General features: G+C 43.0%; 1 long non-coding RNA gene across 2 annotated transcripts in view; it reads right to left on the bottom strand.

The window, feature by feature from the left end:
* Positions 1-22,789, bottom strand: part of LOC137378513 (uncharacterized) — a 273,549-nt gene that overhangs the window by 92,148 nt on the left and 158,612 nt on the right. Inside the window, exon 5 of one of the 2 annotated variants that reach the window (XR_010976622.1) lies at positions 18,464-18,920. The exons of the other annotated variant lie outside the window; for it this stretch is intronic. This is a non-coding gene — a long non-coding RNA (uncharacterized lncRNA). Of the gene's footprint in view, positions 1-18,463; positions 18,921-22,789 lie in introns of those variants that run through there. 2 annotated transcript variants of the gene reach the window in all.

Here is a 22,789-nt window from a genome sequence, read left to right on the forward strand (position 1 = left end):
ACGTGGCAGGCCCATCAGCCTCTGAAACAGAAAAGGCAGATTATTGCCTCTGCTTTCTTCAGATCTGCATCTTTTGTTTTTATTTCAGAGTTCCGGAGGTCATGGTTTTGTTTTCATATTTCTAAAGGAGGCTCTTGTTTTTACTTTCAATTCTTAAATTAAATTAAAGACAGAGATCGATAGATTTCTAGATATTGAAAATATCAACAGATATGGGATAGTGCGGGAAAATGGCATTGAGGTAGAAGATCAGCCATGATCTAGTTGAATGACAGAGCAGGTTCAAGGGGCTGAATGGCCTACGCCTGCTCCTATTTCCTATGTTACTATGTTCCTATTTTCCTTTCTTTTTCTTTATCTTTTCCTTACTTTTTCTCTTTCGCTTTTTATTTCCCATTTTCGTTTTTCCTCTTTGTCTTTCTTCCCTCTCGCATCCTGATTAGTTGAAAATTCTTCCTCTAAAACCAGTCTGAAAATCCAGCACAGTCTTTATCTGGCACTCAGGGAGGAAACCTCTAGGCAGGAGCTGAGATGGAGAAAGCTGCCGTTAAACTGGTTGACGGGTTCTATTAATCCCTCTGGACGTGTTAATTGTGGCTTTCTTTATGTCTCCAAGTGAAACCCTGAGGTCTGTACATCACAAATTTACTACATTACAGCAGGAGATCTCTTCAGTGACCACACAAGGAGGCCATTCAGCCCATCGTGCCCACGCTGGCTCTTTGAAAGAGCTGTCCAGTTAGGGCCACTACCCCTGCTCATCCCCCAAAGTCCTTCCCCCATTTCCTTTTGAAAGTTACCATTGAATCTGCTTCCACCACCCTTTCAGGCAGTGCATTCCAGAACAACAATTCATGTGCAGCATAAACAGCAGTACAGATCAGCTGTGCCGAATGGCCTGTGTCTGTGTTATAAATTCAACGTAATTCTATGTAACAACTTGCTGCATAAAACAAGTTCTCTGCATCTCCCTCTGGTTCTGTTGCCAATTATCTTAAATCTGTGTCCTCTGGTTATCAACCCCCCCCCCCCCCCCCACCCCCCACACCACCACCCCCGGCAGTGGAAACAGTTTCTCCCTATCTAAAACCCCTTGTGTAAGGCTCAGTCCTGTATAAATTGCACCCCTATGTTGCACTTCCATTTTCAATATATCCTCACAAGTCTCATCAATTTAGTTTAATTATTTTTTTTAAATATTCGGTGCACACCAAGGAGCTGGGCTATGTCAGATTGTCCGAACTTTATCATCTAGTGTCTGCTGGAAGCACTCCAGGGTCAAGTAATATAGCAAGGCTTGAGGCAAGGTACACCTCAGTCTGCTACGTCCCAGCGTCTGCTCCAACCTCAGAGGACTTCCCATTAAAGCAGTCATTATGAATAGGTTCGGGAGGCAATTAGATATGTTGCCAGAAAGAGAGAGATTAAGTGATATGTTGCAAATGATTGAGTGATATGGTGAAGGTTGTAATCTATCAAAAGGGGATGGGCTTATTCAACCAAATGGCCTTCATCCAGTCCCCTCTTTTATGCCCTTGCAGCCTCTTTGTGTGAGATTGCCAATGTAAGCCCAATTCACGTCAAATACTTTTAGCTATAGTATGATGAGTTCCAACATAAAAGATTCACTCATGAATCTCATGACTTGTATTCAAATCTCCCATACATTTCTACGATTCACCATGAATGGTCAGTACTGATTTTGTATACAGAGGGAGGGGAGTGACTAAAACAGGAGGGGATTCAAAATGGGGCCAAGAATGGCATTTAATTGGTTTGCAAATCCCAGCTGGCAATTTAATGCACTCTCAGTACACCAGACTTATACCTAACTATATATAGCTCTAGTGTAAATTGTCCTTTCATTTCTCTTGTAAGGAATTAATATCTGCAAAGCTCTCGTTCAGGGTGAAGTGTTCTCTGCTAAATTGTCATACAAAGGGAAATAGCTAGAGACCTCATCATGCCTCTAACTCATCGGCCTTGTTGCTGTGGCAGTCGCTAAACAGGACATGACATTATTTTGGAATTCCATTATGTCATCAATATTCTGTGCCAGTGACATCATGATAAAGGGAAAAGAAAAACAAACACAGAGATGCAAAATCAACCAAGAAAATAGAGAATAAGCAAGATTAAGAGGCATTGTAAAAGTCAGGAAGGGAACATTGTAGAACAAAAACAAAGTGAGTAAAGGTTCATTTATTGATAACTCCTCAGTTTTGACCTTAATAAAAGCAGCAAGCCCCTTTCTAATAAGGTTTTTTTTTGTTTAACAGCTGTGGCTCAGCACTCTTACCTCTGAGTCAGAAGGTTGTGAATTTATTCGTCCAACTCCAGGGCTTCTGCAGAAAAATCAAGGCTGACACTCTGGGCTGGACTTGACCTTAGGCAGACGGGAATTCGCCACCGACGTAAAATTCGATGGCGAGCCCGCTTCTGCCTAGCTTGGAGATCTCTCCTGCATTTTACGGGTCCCCGGGCTTTAATTGTCCCGGGGCGGGACTTCCACCTGCCAATCAGTGGGCCAGCAGCTCTCAGCCCAGCCGACGCCATGGAGCCAGGAGCGAGGGTAAGTTGGGCATGCCTCACCGGGGGGATCAGTCATTCCCTGGTGAGGCTGGAGTGGTCGCATGGGGGGAGGGGGGGCATCTTGGGTCCGGGGGTGGGTTGGGAGGTGGGGCGGCCCTCAGTCGGGCACCCTGTGCCTGGCAGCCATGGAACCCACCACCCCCCCCCACCCCACCTCGGCGCGTGGAAAGCTGGCAGCCATCGCTGGTCAGCCTTTCACGTGCCCAGCACACCAGCTTGCCACAGGTAAAATACCCATGGAGGCGGGCGAGGGCTCTTAAGTGGCTGTCAAGTGGCCACTTAAGGTCCTTGATTGGCCTTGGGCGGGTGGGCCATTTCCCCCCACCGCCCGACTGCCATAAAGCTGACCAGAGGTGTGAGCGGGGCGGGTAGGCCTCCCGGGGCCTCCCGCTCAATTTTATGCCACCCCCCCATGCCACCATCCAACTCGCTGAGACGGCGTAAAATTCAGCCCCCTTAGTGCAATATCGAGGGAGTGCTGCACTGTTGGAGGTACTATCTTTTGGATGACAACTTAACCTGTCTGCCCTCTCAGGTGGCCATCAAAGATCCCATGACACTATTTCTAGGAAAGTAGGGGAGTTCTCCCCAGTGTCCTGGCCAATATTTATCCCTCAATCAGAAACCGATTATCTGGTCATTATCCCATTGCTGTGCGCAAATTGGCTGCTGCATTTCCTACATTACAACATTGATGGTACTTCATTGGCTGTGAAGTGCTTTGGGATATCCAGTGGTTGTGAAAGATGCTATATAAATGAAACTCTTCCTTTCCTTTCAAAATCTGTATTAAATCTAATGACTGTGGATCAGTCGTCAGAATTTTTGAAACAGGTTTTTGTTGTTTAGTCCCAAGATGGAATTACATACGGAAAGATTCCAAAGGAAGTTTGTCAATTGGCAGCCACATCCATGTTGGGCATCTTAGCCAAATTTTCCTGAAGCCACGGCTTAATGCTGTTTTACCGTAGATAGATAGATAACATAGATAGATTCTTGATTGACAAGGGAGTCAAAGGTTATAGCAGGTCGACAGGAAAGTAGAGTTGAAGCCACAATCAGATCAGTCATGATCTTATCAAATGACAAAGCAGGCTCGAGGGGCCGAATGGCCTACTCCTGTTCCTAATTCGCATGTTCGTATGTATGTATGTACCTTCTAAGAGTTTGGAGGTGGCCTTGTGAGTACCATAGAACCAACAACTGCTGTAGAAACAAATCCGTTAACAGCAGCAGGTTCCAGGCTCGGTCCCCTGTACATACTGAGGTGGCTGATCTCAGCTGGAGAAGCTATTGGGACATTACAATTGGCCCCAGGGATCTGGGCCAGGAAGGGGAAGAACAGCCTGATCATTCTTCAGTAAGGTTGCAAACACTGATTAGATACGTCCTACTTCCTTATTCAACTGCCCCGCCCCCACACACTCACTATTGGTCGCCTAACATGTCCATCTGTGTGGTGCCCCACCTTCCCATGGCCAATCGAAAAGTGAGTAGAATCTTCATTACTCGATTGGATGATTCTTCACTGTTGGTCAAGCAGCATTACCTCTGATACTTTTATAATTAATATCATGACCTCAGGACACCCCAAAACATTTCACAGCCAATGAAATATGTTTTAATGTCTAGTCATTGTTGGCATGTAGGAAACGCACCAAGTTGCACACAAGCAGAAATGCGATAATGACCAAATAATCTGTTCTAATGATTGAGGGATAAATATTGACCAGGACACCGGGGAGAGCTCCCCTGCTCTTCTTCAAAAATGCATCTCAACCTCAGAGAGGCCTTGGTTTAACATCGCATCCGAAAGACGGCACCTCCAACAGTGCAGCACTCTCTCAGTACAGCACTGGAGTGTCATCTGGTGATGGGGTGAAGTCTCCAGAGTGAGGCTTAAATCATGACTTTTTGATTCAGAGACGTGCGCTATCACTGGACCAAGCTGACACTAGTAGCCATTAGCACAGTAATAGATAATGGGCCACAGAGACATGAATTCACAGACATTACCACCCTACATAGTTAATTCCAAATCTCAGAAAAACCCCTGCAGTGGAGGATGCAAGACTGGTACTTGCCTTTAAGAAATGGAGGCACTCCTGTACCTCATCCAACTGACCTCATGAGTATGATCCTTGACAGTGAGGGGTCAAAGTTCCAATAGGGCTGTTTCCATTGGCAGTAAAGTGGCAGAGCGAAGCCAAAGCCGACCCAGGCCATAAGGGTTCCAAATCCTCCCCCAAATTGTATCTTGCATGGTGTAGGACAAGTGTGCCATACTTGTACGAGCACATCAGTGTCCAGAAGCATAGACTCACATAAAACAGAAGCAGGCCATTCAGCCCATCATATCTGGCCAGCTCTTTGAAAGAGCTATCCAATTAGTCCCACGTCCCCCCTGCTTTTTCCCCATAGTCCTGAAAAGTTTCCCTTTTCAGTAACGATCAACTTCACTTTTGAATGTCATTACTGAATCTGCTACCACCAGCCATTCAGACAGCCCATTCAGATTGTAAAAACTTGCTGAGTAAAAAATATCCCCCTCATCTTCCCTCTTGTTTTCTTGCCAATTATTTTAAATCCGTGTTCTCTGGTTATCGACTCTCCCACCAGTAAAAATGGTTTCTCCTTATCTACTCTATCAAAACACTTCATAATTTTGAGCACCTCTATATTATACCTCCGCAAAAACTTCTCTGCTCTAAGAAGAATAATCCCAGCTTCTCCAGTCTCTCCAGATAATCAAACAACAGAAGCTTGTATTTATATAGTGCCTTTAACATAGTAAAATGTCCCATGGTGTTTCACAGGAACATATCAAATAAAATTTGACACCAAGCCACATAATGAGATATTAGGACAGGCGATCAAAATCTTGGTCAAAGAGATAGGTGTTAAGGAGTGTCTCAAAAGAGGAAAGAGAAGTAGAGAGGTGGAGAGGTTTAGGGAGGGAATTCCAGAGCTTGGGTTCTAGGCAGCTCATGTGACGGCCAACAATGGTGGAGTGATTAACATTGGGGATGAACGAGAGCCCAGAAAGAGAGAAGCATAGATATCTCAAAGGGTTGTGGGGCTGGAGGAGGTTACAGATATAGGGAAGGACAAGGTCATGGAGGGATTTGAAAATAAGGATGAAAGTTTTGAAATTGTTCTGTTGCTTGAGATGACGGTAGTATAATGATTATGTTACTGAACTATTAATCCAGAGGCCTGGACTAATAATCTGGAGCCATGAGTTCAAATCCCACCGTAGCAGCTGGAGAATTTAAATTCAGATAATGAAGTAAACCTGGAATAAAAGCAAGTATCAGTAAGGTTGACCATTTAGTTACCAGACTGACGTTAAAAACCCATTAAGTTCACTAGTGTCCTTTAGGGAAGGAAATCTGCTGCCCTTATGCAGTCTGGACCACAGGTGATTCCAGACCCCGGCAGCAATGTGCTTATCCCTTAGTTGCCCTCTGAAAGGCCTAGCAAGCTACTCAGTTGTCAAGAAGGCAGTTCACCACCACCTTCTCAAGGGCAATTAGGGATGGGCAATAAATGCTGACCTTGCCAGCAACACTCACATCCCATGAATGAATAATAAAAACAAACTGGAGCCAGTGTAGGTCAGCAAGCACAGGGGTAATGGGTGAGCAGGATTTGATGTGAGTTAGGACACAGGCAGCAGAGTTTTGATCGGCCTCAAGTTTACAGAGGATAGATCGTGACTGCATTGGAACGGTCAGGTCAATCGGTAACAAAGGCATGGATGAGAGTTTGAACAGCAGATGAGCTGAGACAGGGGCAAAGTCAGGTGATATGACAGAGTTGGAAATAAGCAGTCTTAGTGATGGTGTGGATATGTGGTTGGAAGCTCATCTCGGGGTCAAATATGGCACCAAGGTTGTAAATCATCTGGTTCAGCCTCAGACAGTTGTCAGGGAGAAAGATGGAGTTGATGGCTAGGGAATGGAATTTATGGGGACAACCAAAGACTATGGGCAGAATTTTATTCTGCCCTTGGAAGTGGGTGTGGAGACATAGGGTGGGGGTAAGCAAAATAGCAGGAGCACCATTCCCCACTTTGCCTAGGCTCCCTGCCATTTGGCCCAGGGCAGGGAAGGCCAAAGACGGCCTTTCCATCCCAGGACAATGTAGAAACTGCTCCCAGTGGCCACTGCCAGTACTGCAGAGCTGCACAGTTCTGGAGGTGGGAGCTCATCCCTTAAAGAGATGACGTCCCCAAAGGTGGGCAGTTAATTGCCTGCCTGCCATGGAATGGATTCAGGGGTCCAACAGATGGCCAGGCAGGGGTCCCCCTCGCAGGAATAAAACGTAGCCCATGGATTCGGACTTGCCAATATCTAGTATGGAGGAAATTTCTGCTTATCCGGTACTGGATGTCAGACACGCATTCTGACAATTTAGAGACAGTGGAGGTGTCGAGAGAGGTGGTGGTGAGGTAGAGCTGGATGTTGTCAGTGTACATGTAGAAACTGATGCTGTCTAACTAACTCCCTTATACCATTCTAGTAAATACCTCTGCAACCTCGCCAAGGCTTTGACATCCTTTCTAAAGTGTAGTGTCTAGGATTAGACGCAATATTCCAGCAAAACCGCATCACAAGCAACAATGTTGACTGCAATTGCGTAATGCTGATATAGGACAGGATGGAAAGGGCTCAGTGAAAAACACAAGTTACTTAAATCTTTAGCTCCTCTCTTGGGCATTTTCTGAAGCCAGTCACTCTGGGCCTGATGACCTATGGCTTCACAAGTTCTGGGGTTTTTCCAGTGGCCCGGCTACCAGCTGGTGTGAGCTCCACTGAGGGCACACCAAGCAAAATTCACAGGAAAGCTTGGGAACTCCCACACAGACAAGTCCGTTTGATTTGGAGGAGGGTGGGTGGGTAGATGAAAGTAGCTTCGGAGTGGACCAGGGCAGAATCCAACAGAGCAAAATTCCATTCCTGATTGATGAGTCATTGCTGCACTTCCAGCCAGGGCCCAAACAGAAGCCTCAAGTCAGAAGACTATTCAACTCAGGGGGACATCACATGTGAGCTCAATTATATCTGCCTGTGTGCACTTCCAGCAGAGGCCAGTAGACAATGAGCAGGAACCGTAGGTCATCAATTCATCCTGGTAGTAACACAAAGCAGGTGATACAGGGTTGCCCTGGAGTCCCCAGGAATTGATGGTTAATCTCCAGGATACTGCTGCAATAATCATGTGATTAATTTAAAAAAAAATTCTCTTTACAATTTGCTTTGAACACTTTTGTTTATTATTTATAAAAATATCGAACATGGGTAAAAAACGGTTATTTGACAGACAGTTAGGAATAATCTAATATCTATTCTGGTAATGGGGAGTCTGATCGCTTTCCAATTAGTGCAAAAGGTGTAGAAAGGGCCTATATTCTCTGGAGTTTAAAAGAATGAGAGGTGATCTCACTGAAATGTATAAAATTCTTGGAGCCCTTGACAGGGTAGATGCTCGAGAGTCTAGAACTAGGGGACAAAGTCTCAGGATAAGGGGTCAATCTTTAGGACTGAAATGAGGAGAAATTTCTTCATGGTTGTGAATCTTTGGAATTCTTTATCCCAGAGGGCCGTGGAAGCTCAGACATCGTGTATATTCAAGACTGAGATTGATAGATGTTTGGAAACTAAGGGAATCAAGGAATTTGGAGATAGGAGGGGAACGTGATGAGGGAGAAGATTAGCCATGAGCTGATGGAATGGTGGAGCAGGCTGTATGGCCTATTCCTGCTCCTATTTCTTATGTTCAGATGATTGGCACGTTGGTGACCAATAGGGGAAGTGTGGGGGTGGGGCAGTTGGAGGCAGGAGATCATGTGACGACGTCTCCAAGAATATGCCATCCATATTTGGCAATCCTAGGGAATCAGCTGCACTAGAAAAGACTTTAGAGAAATGGGTGGACCACAAACCAATCTGCTGACTCGCCATCATCCAGTTTGTGCTACCGCCAATTTAACCACCACTCCCTCCCCCCCACCCCCACCCTCCTCCCACAAGTAAGACTGGGTGATTATTTTACCCCCTCCCCTAGGAAATTGAAGTAAATTGCACCATTCTAGCTGTTGTCAGTTCACCAGCTAACTCAACAGAGTCTGGCTACTGTAGAAATATTACATTGAATTTACAGCACAGAAACAGGCCATTCAGCCCAACTGGTCTATGCTGGTGTTTATGCTCCACACGAGTATCCTCCCACCCATCTTCATCTATCAACTCTATCAACATACCCTTCTCTTCCTTACTCCCTCATGTATTTATCCAGCTTCGCCTAGAATGCATCTATTCCATTCACCTCAACTACCCCATGTGGTAGTGAGTTCCACATTCTCACCACTCTTTGGGTAAAGAACTATCTCCTGAATTCCTTATTGGATTTATTAGTAACCATCTTATATAGATTGCTCCTAGTTCTGGTCTCCCCCTCACGTGGAGAGGCATCTTTTCAATGTCTACCCTATCGAACCCCTTCATGGTTTTAGTAAAGACCTCTATCAGGTCAACCCTTGAAAATAGATGGGAAAAATAGAGGAATGTCTGTGCTTTGAGAGTTAATTTATTAGCACCCAGTGTATATGGATTATCAGTCTCTCTCTCTCTCTCTCTCTATTCCCTGACTACTGATCTCCTGGATATTCTGGGAAGACAGGGTAACTGTCCTTGGGCATTTTCTGGGCACTGATTGGTTAGCAGATATTTAATTTTTCATATTATTCAATTCAAACTCTTATGTAAGGTTGATCAGACAATCACTGCTGTTCTGCTGTTTCCTAACATCATCCCTGTCTGGCTTTTCAGACAGTGGGATGTGATCTGAATTCCTAATACCCCATAGGACGTGAGCTACCGTCAGTGAGCAATGGCAGCAGCTTTTCAGGAGCGTGATGTTAACTAATTAATTATCACATCATATCTCCAGCACGATTCATCTGTTCCTCTCAGTTTCACTCTTTATCTTGTAATCTGCGATCGATGATATTTTTTGAATGTCTTTTATAAAGTACACGCTTTTAATAAAAAAAAAGGACATGATTTCTTTTTGAAAACACTGCACTTTACACTGGCGCTCTGTTGAAATATACGGCTAGAAAACAATGCCATGTGATATTTCCAAGCAAGTACTTGAAGCTTCCACAAGATTTTCCTCTGCCAGCTATTTTAATGCAGGTATCACCATATTTAAAGTGAAAACACACCTATTAAAATAGCGCACAAAGCAATTTGAGACCAATGCATTAAGCATTCTTACAGATAGTACTGGACAGTCCATGTTACAGACTGATACATCCTTAACATAATATATGGCTGTAGGGTTACACTTTTCAAAGCATGGCTTTATCTTATCATGAAGAATTAGAACTGATCTAGATGCTCCCTCTCTCACAGACATTCATTTTTGATGATGTCACCTCATAATCTTTGATTTTGCTCCTGTCTCAGATCCGAATCCCTGATGTTTGAATATATAAAAATCACATCCTCGCCACCTCCCCCTCCTCGTACGTGAAAAGTAGGGACAATTTGATAAGGTTAGTGCAACACATCGGAAATTAAAAGTAGGAGGCTGCTTAATTGAAGAATAGTAGATTTGCCTCACATTCATAACTCCAAGAAGATTTTTGCCCACAGCATTAATTAAGTGGATGTGTTGTATATAGAACAATACTTAACATGGCATATTTTGATGTACGAAATATATTTCCACACTTTTGTAGGTTTCACACAAAGAACCCAATTTGTAGTGAATAAAATGTGAGGCTGGGATGGGTACCAGGTTGCTATGGAGAACCCTTGTTAGATGGGATGGAATGGGCATAAGGTTGCTATGCAGAGGCATTGTATGATGAGTTGGGATGAGCATGGTTGCTATGCAGAGGCATTGTATGATGAGTTGGGATGAGCATGGTTGCTATGCAGAGGCATTGTATGATGAGTTGGGATGAGCACGGTTGCTATGCAGAGCATTTGTATGATGGGCTAGAATGAGCACGGTTGTTATGCAGTGGCCTTGTATTATGGACTGAGATTTGTTCGGGATTTGTGAAGGGATTATTGTAAAGGAATATTTTATGTTAGGCTGGGATAAGCGCAGGGCTGTTGGAAATGAAACATTGTGTGATGAGAAGGGATGAGCAGTTAACTGTTGTAAAAGAACATTGTGCAATGCACTCCCAGTCTTGGGCAAGTATCTTTTTTGGTGCATTATTGTACCTACACTACAACAGTGACTACATTTCAAAAGTATTTCATTGACTGTAAAGTGGATTGGGACATCCAAAGATGCTGAAAGGCACTATCAATGCAAGTCTTCTTTTTCAATGCTGAAATTTTCTATGCTTTAAAATGAAGACTCGAATGTTGAGGCAGTCAGTTTACCATGATGTTCGGCATGATAGAGTCCTAACTAAACTCGAGAGTTGAAAAAATCACCCCAAATAAGGTTTAAAGTGAGGAAATTTATGGCTAGCTCTATTGGATAGGGAGCTAAAACTAGTTAGGGAAAGATGGAGGGAAGAGACTGAGTTAGCAAATCCAATAAACTGTCCTAAATTCCTGGTTAGACCACATCTGGAGGACTATGTAACATCTGGACACTGCACCCTGGAAAAGATACATTGCCTTGGAAGGAATGCAGTGCGGGTTCATCGGAATATTACCATTGTAGATAATGAGGAGCGACGACATAAACTAGGCTTGTATTTTCTGAATTTTAGAATTTTGAAAGGAATTGATAGCAATAGATAGGGAGATGCTTTTTTCTGCTGGTGGAGGGAGTCTAAGATAAGGGGACATAATGTTAAAATCAGAGCCAGGCCATTCAGGAGCGAAGTTAGGAAACAGTTCTTCATGCAAAAGGTGGGAGAAGTGTGGAAGTCTCTCCCACCAAAAGCAGTAAATTAATCATTTTAAATCTGAGATCGATAGATTTTTTTCCAGCCAAGAGTAAAAAAGGATATGGAGCTGAGGCAGGTGGTTGGAGTTAAGATACAGATCAGCCATGATCTTATTGAATGGCAGAATAGGCTCAATGGGCTGAATGGCCTCCTCCTGTTCCAATATTCCTATCTTCCTAACAGGCCAACATACCTTGGTACCCAAACTCTGTGTTCCTTATCTCAACAATGACATTAAAGTCAGCATTCTGATTATGGTGAGTCCTTTTTTTATACTATTTATTATGTTGAGTCACTATCTATTGAAAAGAGCCCTTACTGGGCGGCACAGTGGCGCAGTGGTTAGCACCGCAGCCTCACAGCTCCAGCGACCCGGGTTCAATTCTGGGTACTGCCTGTGTGGAGTTTGCAAGTTCTCCCTGTGTCTGCGTGGGTTTCCTCCGGGTGCTCCGGTTTCCTCCCACAGCCAAAAGACTTGCAGGTTGGTAGGTAAATTGGCCATTATAAAATTGCCACTAGTATAGGTAGGTGGTAGGGGAATATAGGAACAGGTGAGGATGCGGTAGGAATATGGGATTAGTGTAGGATTAGTATAAATGGGTGGTTAATGGTCGGCACAGACTCGGTGGGCCGAAGGGCCTGTTTCAGTGCTGTATCTCTAAATCTAAAAATCTAAAATCTAACCATTGCAGGCCAAAAAGGATACAAATAAAAAAAGACACATGACAGTACATATGTAGTCTTGGTTACCCTTTATAACCTTCTGATAGTTTAAAGTTTTCCACAAATAAACTCAGCAGTGAGTGCAATTTCTGATGAAGGGTGCAATGTTAATAACCTGTAACTTTATGCTGACTGACCTATTCTGCATTTCTATCATGTTCTGTCTTTTACTGTGTTGTATTTAAATTAACCTCTCCTTTTTGATCTGTAAAGATACAGTGTACTTCTTAATCAAAGGCTTGTTAAATGAAAATTTAAATAAAATTTAATAAATACAATTGTCAATTCTGCATTCATGTCCCTTTCCTTTGTGCCGAAAAACTGGTTATCTTTCAAAATAAAATATTTTTAAAAAACTATTTGAGGCCAGTGCTGTGAGATGCATCTGTGCTCTTTTTGCAAGCATTCTTGCTTTTATGATTTTTATGGCATCTGTACTGTACCTTTGAACCTGAAAATTACTATTGTTTGTATTGGTGGCTCACCATTTAACAGCTCACATGATACTCCTCTGTACACAACAACAAAAACAAAAACTTGCATTTATATAACAGCTTTAACACAGGGAAATATCCCAAGGAACTTCACGGGGAGCAATTATCAAACAAAATTTGACACGAGCCGCAAAAGGGAATATTAGGACAGGTGAGCAAAAGTTGGATCAAAGAGGTAGGTTTTAATGAGGGTCTTGAAGGAGGAGAGAGAGAGTTAGAAAGGTGGAGAGGTTTTAGGGAGGAAATTCCAGACCCAGGCAGCTGAAGAGGGGTGATGAAAATCAGTGATACACAACTTTACACAATGTTAACGCATGTGTTAACCCATTGGCAAATTTGTTGAATCTTCACTGGTACCACCAGTAGTAATTTGTAAGATGCAGCAACTCATTATGTAGAAGGTGGTTTATCTTGTTTGAGATGATTCATTAAGATAGTTGAATAGTGTGAACTTTTTCTGTTAAAGGTGCTATATAAATTCAAGTTGTTGTATGTGAATGCAAGTTTGTTGTTGAGCTTTTGTTTTTCTTTCTAGACTTCTGAATAAATTTAACCCTGGTTTTAGCACTATTGTCACTTCCAAATAGTAGTTAAGAATATTTTCCAGGATTTTTTTCAAAAGAATGTAAGTTTCAAAATTGTCCTAATGATTGTTTCAGTTCTCTTATAACTCACAAGGTGTCAAGAAATGTTAGGAAATACACTGGGGCAGCTCAGATGTTGTTGCTGTCAATGTTTCTGCCTAGCTCCCAGTGTTGTTTGATTCTAGAAATAATTCTAAACGTAATTCTAGGCTTCTCTCTCACTTTTTATTTTAGTTTTCATTAAAAAAAATAGCCTCAATTTGAAATTAGTTGATGAAAATAGCATCATTTTAGTTGACTACAACAACACTGTTTGGAAGATGCATGAAATTCAGCTACCTCAGTGTGGAAATCTTCAAAAGACAGCACTGAAGCAACGCAGCACCAGATATCTGAATATTCAAGGCAGAGGAGATTGGGTCTGGTTCATCTTGTCCAATAATATAATTTGTTATGAGAGTGCATCTTTTTTTTTTGTAAAATATCTTTTTAAGGACTTATAGTTGAATTATGGACAATGATTCATCTGGAATCTTGAAGAGATGCTGAACTTGATGTTTTTAAAAAAAAGGTTCCTGGATTTGGCGTGTAAATAAGTCTTACTGGAAGGCACCTGTATGTGAATAATCACCCAACAGGGGTTGTTTTTGACATGGGGAGATGTTTACAAAGAAGTGACAGATCAAGATTTATAGAGGTCAGGAGGCTTGACTTCTGGAAGGTTTTTAGTTTCAATTTGAATTGTTAAAAAAGAAAGTTGTTTTTTGCCTGACAAAGAAGACCCAGCTCATCTCTCTCTCTCTTGAAATAAAACCCCTGCCTACAGTGTGTCAGATTCCTATTTCCTCCTGTATTTGAAGAAACCCTGCGTATCGAATGTGTGGGAACTGAAACCCTTGTTGATGCATTTCTACTGCAAGACCTGTCTGAAGCCTATGTAGCGACATTTCTTAGAAATCCTACCCAAACTGATCTTCAACATCGCCTGGATTGAACTATTCTAGGAAGATCCTAGTGATAGCCGTCTGTACACATTCGGGACACCAAACCAAACCAAAACAAAGGACATCTTTCTAAATCTTCATTTTTTTTCTTCAAGTATGAGATGGTATGAAGCCTAAATGGTTTTTTGTTCTGTTTTTTGGTAACAGCGTTAAACAAAAATCCCTTTTATTTTTCCGGTGTGTGAATGTATGTGTGAATGGCTAAGGTAAAAAAGGAGCTTTAATATTTCAATCTGTGTGTTTATGTTTTACTTCATTACTGGTTAAGACTTGTTTTATAATAAACCGATAATTCTGGTGTTTATTAAAGAAACCTGGTTGGTGTGTTTTATTCTGGGATAAAAATAGAGTCTCTGATTGACCGTATTGGTAAGTGGGAAAAAATTTAAATATTTTGTGACCCGTGGAGAAGTGGAACTAAAATAAACACTGCATTATTCCCGCCTTGGGTCGTAATAAATTGAAGTTGGAAACTTTGCCTCACACAGTGCAAGGTCACTCAAGCCACCTATAGGAAGAAATACTTGCATTTATATAGCACCTTTCATGATCTCAGTGCATCCCAAAGTGTTTTGAAGCCAATGAAGTACTGTTGAGGTGTAGTCACTGTGCAGGAAACGCAGCAGCCAATTTGCACACAGCAAGCTCCCACAAATAGCAATGTTATAATGACCAGATAATCTGTTTTTGTAATGTCGATTTCGGGATGAATGTTGGCCAGGGACATCAATTCCCCTGCTCTTTTTTGAAATAGTGCCTTAGGAACTTTTACATTCACCTGTGAGAGGGCCTTGATTTAACGCATCAATGGAAGGACAGTGCTTCCAATAGTGCAGCACTCCCTCAGTACTGCATTGGAGTGTCAGCTTTGATTTTTGTGCTCAAGCCCTGGCATGAGTCTTGAATGCAGAGCATTATATCTCAAGGTTGGCCAAGTGGTAATGTCACTGAGCTATTAATCCAGAGGCCCAGGCAGCTGTTTAAATTCAATTAATCAATGAGTTCAATTAATAAAAATCTGGAATTGAAAGTTAGCCTCAGTAATGGTGCCATGAAATTATCATTGTTGTAAAAAACCTACATGGTTCACTATTGTCTTTTAGGGAAGGAAATCTGCTGTCATGTGATTCCAGACCAACAGCAATATGTTTGACTCTTAACTGCCCTCTGAATTGGCCTAGCAAGCGCAATTAGGGATGGGCAACAACTTGCCAGTGACACCCACATCCCATGAAAATTTTTTTAAAAGGTGACAGTGCTGTCAACAGCTGACATGAGAGAGGAGAGAGAGGTGTTCTAGTCAGAATTTTTGATCAACCAGCAGCACTGAAAAAGCTGGTTGTCTGACCATTTGTCTCTTTGCTGTTTGTGGGAGCTTACTGTGCACATATTGAGTGCGCACACCTCCCATTACAAAGATTTACCGTGAAATGTTTTGAAACATACTGAGGCAGTGACATAACTGCACGATTTTCCTTTAAAACAGACATTTTTCTTCCACGTGTTTGTGTTGATGGAGGTGAGGATGTGAGTATAGATTACATGCTGGCATTCCTCTCGGTTATTGTGCAGTTATTTATTGCCGATGATCTCTCACTGTGCCAACATGGAAACAACTTCAATTATCTGGGCTCCGAAAAAACTCAGACTGTAAAAATTGTGAAATGTACAACATCAACAACAGTTTGTATATATGCAGCATCTTTAAAGTGATAAAAATGCCCCGGGTCCTTTCACAGAGGCATTATAAAACAAAATATGTCAGTGAGGCACATAAGGAAATATTAGGGCAGATGTCCAAAAGATTGGTCAAAGGGGTACGTTTTAAGGAGGAAAGAGAAGTAGAGAGGTGGAGAGGTTTAGAGAGGGAGTTCCAAAGCTTAGGGCCCGTACAACTGAAGGTGCGGCCACCAATGGTGGAACAATTAAAATTAGGAATGCTCAAGAGGCCAGAATTAGAGGAGCGCAGATATCTCAGAGGGTTGTAGGACTGGAAGAGATTACAGAAATAGGGAGGGGAGAGGCCATGGAGAGATTTGAAAACAAGGATGAGAATTTTTAAATTGAGGCATTGTTTAACTGGGAGCCAGTGTAGGTCAGCGAGCACAGGGGTGATGGGTGAGTGGCATTTGGTGCAAGTTTGGTGTGGCATGAACAGCAGAATTTTGGGTGACCTCAAGTTTACAGAGGGTAGAATGTTGGAGGCCAGCCAGGAATACATTAGAATAGTCTAGTCTGGAGGTAACAAAGGCATGGATGAGGGTTTCAGCAGCAGAAGGGCTGAGGCAGGGGTGGAGACAGGCAATGTTATGGAGATGGAAATAGAGGTCTTAGCAGATATGTGGTCAGAGCTCACCTGGGAGTCAAATATGACGCCGGGGTTGTGAACAGTCTGGTTCAGCCTCAGTTGTCGGGGAGAGGGATGAAATCGGTGGCAAAGGAATGGAGTTTGTGGCAGGCCCGAAGACTTTAGTCTTCCCAATATTTAATTGGAGGAAATTTCTGCTGATCCAGTACTGGAGGTTGGATGAGCAGGCTGACAATTTAGAGACAGTGGAGGAGTTGAGGGAAGTGGTGGTGAGGTAGAGCTGTGTGTCATCAGCATAATTGTGGAAACTGATGTTGTATTTTTGGATGATGTCGCCAAGGAACAGCATGTAGATAAGAAACTGGAGGCTATCATGGATAGATCCTTGGGGTCACCAGAGGTAACAGTGCAAGAATGGAAACAGAAGCCATTGATGGTGATTCTCTGGCTACAATTAGATAAGAATGGAAGCAGATGAGTGCAATCCCACCAAGCTGGACAATGGCAGAGAGGCATTGGAGGAGGATGATGTGATCAGCTGTGTCAAAGGCTGGAGACAGATTGTGGTGGATGAGGAGGGATAGTTTGCCTTTGTCACAGTCACATAGGATGTCATTTGTGACTTTGATAAGAGCTGTTTCAGTACTGAGGCAGGAGCAGAAACCTGACTGAAGCGATTCAAACATGGAGTTCCGGGAAATATGAGCACAGATTTGCGAGGTGACATCACTATCAAGGACTTTGGAGAGGAAAGGGAGGTTGGAGATGGGTTGTTAGTTCTCAAGGACAAAGGGGTCTAATGGTTTTTTGAGGAAAGGGGTGATGGTGGCATATTTGAAGGACAGGGGGGCAAAACCTGAGGAGAGAGAGCTGTTAGCAATGTCACCATCCGTGGGGAGCCAGGAAGGGAAGTTGGGCGATTAGTAGTTTAGTGGGAATATGGTCTAGAGTGCAGGAGGCGGGTCTCATGGACAAAATGAGCTCGGAGAGAGCATGAGGGGAGATAGAAGAGAAACCAGAGAAGGAAACAAACTCAAGGCTAGGGCAAGGGGTGAGGGGAGCCGTGGATGAAGTTTGGCCTGGTGGGTTGGGGAAGGGAGGGAAGTGATAGAGGCAACTGATCAGATGATCTCGATCTTGGTTACAAGGAAATCCATGAGCTTCTAGCTCTTGTTGTTGGAGGTGAGGTTGGAGGAGACAGGAGAGAGGACTTTAATAAAATGGCTTACAGTAGAGAGAAGAAGTCTGGAGTCACTATTGCATTCCAGGATGATCCTGGAATAGTGAGCAGTTTTTGCAGATTAGAGCAGTGCTTTATATGGTCCAGACAGATCTGGTGGTGAATGGCTAAATCAGTTGGCCGATATCTATTCAAAACAAAGGGTTTTAAGGTCTGTCTTAAAGAAATAGAGAGAGGCTGGGAGGTTTCTTGAGGGAATTCCAGGGCCTGGGGCGGAGGCAACTATACACACAGCCACCGAATGGTGGAGCAATGGAAATTGAGGACGCGCGAGAGGCCAGAATTGAAGGAGTGCAGAAATCTCGGAGGGTTGTAGGGCTGGAGGAGGTTAGAGAGATAGGGAGGGGCGATATCACGGAGGGATTTGAAAATAAGGATGAACATTTTACAATTGAGGCTTTGTCAGACTGGGAGCTTGAGAACCAAAGTCACGTGGGTAATGCACAGAACGGAGACTCTGCGTATAAACAGACTGCTTCAGAAAATGATTCCCAATACAATATGCTGTTCAGTCCAAAGCAATTTGAAGAATGCTCTTTTTTTAAGTCATATGTAAACACAATTATATGAGCTCGCTCCCCCTAGTTAATAATTTAATGAACATCATAAGCTACAGTTGATTTGAAATCGAGCTTATAGTGTCAAGGGTTATTTTTCATCCTTACAAATCTTATGAAATGGGACCAGGCCTTGAAGACTCTTGACACCCTGGGATTAGTTAGAATATTGCTCAGTTCTGATAAATCCTTTGGCTTCCCAATTTCATTTGTTCTTTCCCAAGCCAGCCTATTTTCTCTCACCTGATCACCAGTGTGGTTGATATACTGTGTTGAAAGGCTCAGTATTGTACAGGATTAATTTTTAAAACTGAAAGCAGGATTTCCAGTAGATCTGTGATTGACGCATCCGCCAAATCCAAAAACCAGATGGGGCAGAATAAGATGCCAAGTAAGGGGTCAGAGTGCGGCTTGACGTCTAGTATTGCCATGGCTGATGATGAAGGTTTGTTGAAAACCTTTTCGCTGCAACCTTCAGATCACAATAAACTGAAAGAAATGGAAAGAGAATGGACTAATACAAAAGCAAAATACTGCAGATGCTAGAAATCTGAAAGAAAAACAGAAAACGCTGGAAATTGCTCATTCAGAGAGCTGTGCAAACACGAAGGGCCGAATGGCCTCCTTCTGTGCTGTAATAATTCTGTGATTCTGAGAGAAATACTCAGCAGGTCGGGCAGCAGCTGTGGAGAGAGAAACAGACTTAACATTTCAGATTTGTGCCCTTTCATCAGAACTGGAAAAAGGTATAGATGTAACAATTCTTAAGCAAGTACAGAGGCAGGGAAAAGAGGGAGCAGGGAAGGACAAAAGGGGAAGGTCTGTGATCGGGTGGAAGGCAGGAGAGAGTAAATGACAAGAGGAATGATGGTCCAAGGCAAAAGGAGATAAAAGCAGACAGATCAAAAGCCAAGGGCATAGATTTAAAGTAACTGGTTGAAGGATTAGAAGGGAGTTGAGGAGTCATTTTTTTCATCCAAAGGGTGGTGATGGTCTGGAACTCACTGCTTGACAGGGTGGTAGAGATAGGAACCCTCATCACATTTAAAAAACACTTGGATATGCACTTGCCGTGCTGTAACCTGCAGGGCTACAGATCAAGAGCTGGGAAGAGGGATTAGTTTCTTAGCTCTTTTTCGGCCAGCACAGGCACAGTGGGCCAAATGGCCTCCTTTTGTGCTGTAAATTCCTATGATTCTCGTAGAACTATAATTTCTATGATTCCATGATGTGCTAGTGGCACAAGTAAAGCCACAAAAGATGGGTCTAGAGGAGCTCTAAATAGGAAAGGCAGAAAAATCACCAACAGATGCCATCCAATAAAATAATAAAAATGGGAGCTGAAGTTAATTAAAAAAAAAAAATCACCTGTCTGCTTTTCATTGTAAACATTTATAGACAAATTGTTCAAAAGCCTATGGGTGACAACCCTGTGTATCTGCAGTTGATTACTAGCCAGCCAAAAATGCAATTGCTGGGTAGTTCTAATGACTTTTGAAACCATTATGAAGACTTGCACTTATATAGTGCCGTTCACAACCACCAGACCTTTTAAAGCACTTTACAGCCAATGAAGCACTTTTTGAATTGTAGTCACTGTTGTAATGTAGGAAACGCAGCAGCCAATTTGCACACAGCAAGCTCCCAGAAACAGCAATATGATAATGACCAGATAATCTGTTTGTGTGTTGTTGATTGAGGGAATAAATATTGACCAGGACACTGGGAAATAACTCAACTGCTCTTCTTCAATATAGTGCCATGGGATCTTTTACATGCACTTGAGAGGTCAAGCAGGGCCTCTCATCAGGAGGACAGCACCTCTGGCGGTGCAGCACTCCCTCAGCACTGAAGTATCGGGCACTGAGTTTTGTGTCAAGTCCTGGGGCTGAATCTTCTGCGCCCGCTGCCAATGTGACTCCATTTTTAAAGGTCTGTCAGCCCTACCAGGAAATTTAAATATTTAAAGATAAAGTAAATAAAAATAAAGGCATTTCTTCCATTAATCTAACAACGGGTTGAAGGGTTATGGAGAACAGGCAGGAAAGCGGAGTTTAGGCCAAGATGGGATTAGCCATGATTGTATTGAATGGCGGAGCAGGCTCGGGGGGCTGAAGTGCTACTCCTGCTCCTAGTTCTTATGTTCTGCCCCTCTCACAACCCCCCAATAACAATTACATTAATTATTTTCTCCTCTCCACCCCCAAAACACTTATCCTGTCCGTTTGACCTTCTCCCCAAAAGCTGCATAAATGTTAAACTCTAATCCTCCCACCATCCCCTACATCAATGATGTTACTTTCACCCTGTTTCCCCACCACCCCACCTCCCCTGCCACAGCACTGATAAACTTACCTCCTTCCCCCCTCCCCTCCAGTGTGGTGCCTCGTTTCCCTGGAAAGGGATCTAAAGGCGCGGGAATGCCTGCCATCAGGTCAAAGATCGCATCGGGACATCACGTGGCGATGTGAGTATCATTAATTCATTCATTTTAATTTATTTAAATATTCAAAGGGGGGGGGGGGGTCCTGTCGCTGAGTGGCAGGGGGACTGCCACAAGGCCTCACCGGCCCTGGTAATATCGGGTTGGGCCCTCACAGTGTCGGCCCTCTCCCGAAGGCATCTTCAGGTACTCCCCCCACCACAGACCCCGACGTCTGGGGAGAACAAAATCCAGCCCCTGGAATGGGTTATGAACCACAACCTTCTGACTCAGAGGGGAGCATGCTGACACGTAATTGCAGGCCTGTCTTCATATGCTGCTGCTGCCCAAATCATTCCTGCATCAGTCCATCCACAGAGCATGTACTGCAGCTAGACAGAGACTTTAATAGAACTGTTAAAAGTAGGCAGTCACAAATTTAATTTTAAAACATGTTTCAGTATCAGCTGAAACATAATAATGTACTAAAGCCCTTTCTGGTAGCAGAAGATGTTATTGATGAGGTTAAACCTGCCTGTGGCAATTCATCTCCTGGATTTTATTTCAAGAGCCGATGTTAGCTTCAGAATCCACACTGAGTACAAGGTAATATAACAAAGTAATAAGGCATGTGGATCTGTGTCAGTTCCTGTCTGCCCAGCATCTATTTCTATGCAGTATGCAGTCCAAATTGTCATAGCTGGGAGGACAGGAATATTTAAAGATGAAGATTGAGGAGTAGCATTAAAGATTTAGTAAAAATGGAATCATTGGACTTTTGCAAGGTATGTTAAAGGCACCAACAGTCTTTTCCTCATGTTTAACTGATTAAATAAATGTTGAACTTCTGCAAACAGGGTAAAAGAGTCTGAATGTAACTTCATGTTTGTTGTTAAGTAGCATCCTTAAGATGGTTGCTAAGCTTGGCTCAGTAGTAGTCAGCTTATCAGTGAGTCAGAAAGTTGTGGGTTCAAGGCCTGGTCCAGAGACTTGAACAAAAATTATTTGAGCTGACACTCCAGTGCATTACTGAAGGAGTGCTGCACTGTCAGAGGTGCCACATATTAGCTAAGACATTAAATCCTCTCGGGTGGCTATAAAAGATCTCATGGCTGTATTTGAAGAAGAGCTGGGGATGTGTGCTGACCAGTGTTCATTTAACCAATGTCACAGAAACTGATTATCTGGTCATTTAAGTCATTGCTGTTTGTGGGATCTTGCCATGCACAATTGGATGTCATGTTACATAATAACAGTGACTACACTTCAAAAATACTTGATTGACTGTGAAGTCCTTTGGGTTGTCATGAAAAATGCTGTACACATGCAAGATTTTCATTTCTTTCACAAATGTGTAGTTTCCCCCCTAAGTGGTATATGAAGACTGAAGAAACTTTTCATGTTAGTGAAGGGTTGAAGGTCTCGCTGGCTCTTCTCTGACTAACGGGCATGAAGTTGAGAACATGATAGGCACCTAGCTCTTTCCTTTTATTATCTGTTAATACAACAGCAACTTCCAACCTTATTCAGAATCATAGTTAATTTGAAAGTGAGTTAAACATGGAGAAGAGACATCGATGACTTTAAATGGAAAATGACACTGCGTTTTTGTATCAGGTATCACCGTTTTTCATCTCCTGTCATTGCTGCATGTAACAGCACCTTTTCTCTCATTTTGTTTGCATGTGGCCATTCTATATAGACTGCAGTTAGCAGATCGTGAATGAGTAACTGCCACCTATAGTGGCAACCAAAGGAACAAGGTATTTGCCCTTCAGAACAGGGCCAACTACAACAACAACTTGAATTTATATAGTGCCTTTACGTCGACTTTACAGCACAGAAACAGGCTATACAGCCCAAACAGTCCCAGTGTTTATGCTTCATTTGAGTCTCCTATCATCCCTCCTCGTCCAACTCTATCAGCATAACCCTT

Source organism: Heterodontus francisci, chromosome 16 (assembly GCF_036365525.1).
Source record: "Heterodontus francisci isolate sHetFra1 chromosome 16, sHetFra1.hap1, whole genome shotgun sequence".
Classification (NCBI taxonomy): domain Eukaryota; kingdom Metazoa; phylum Chordata; class Chondrichthyes; order Heterodontiformes; family Heterodontidae; genus Heterodontus; species Heterodontus francisci.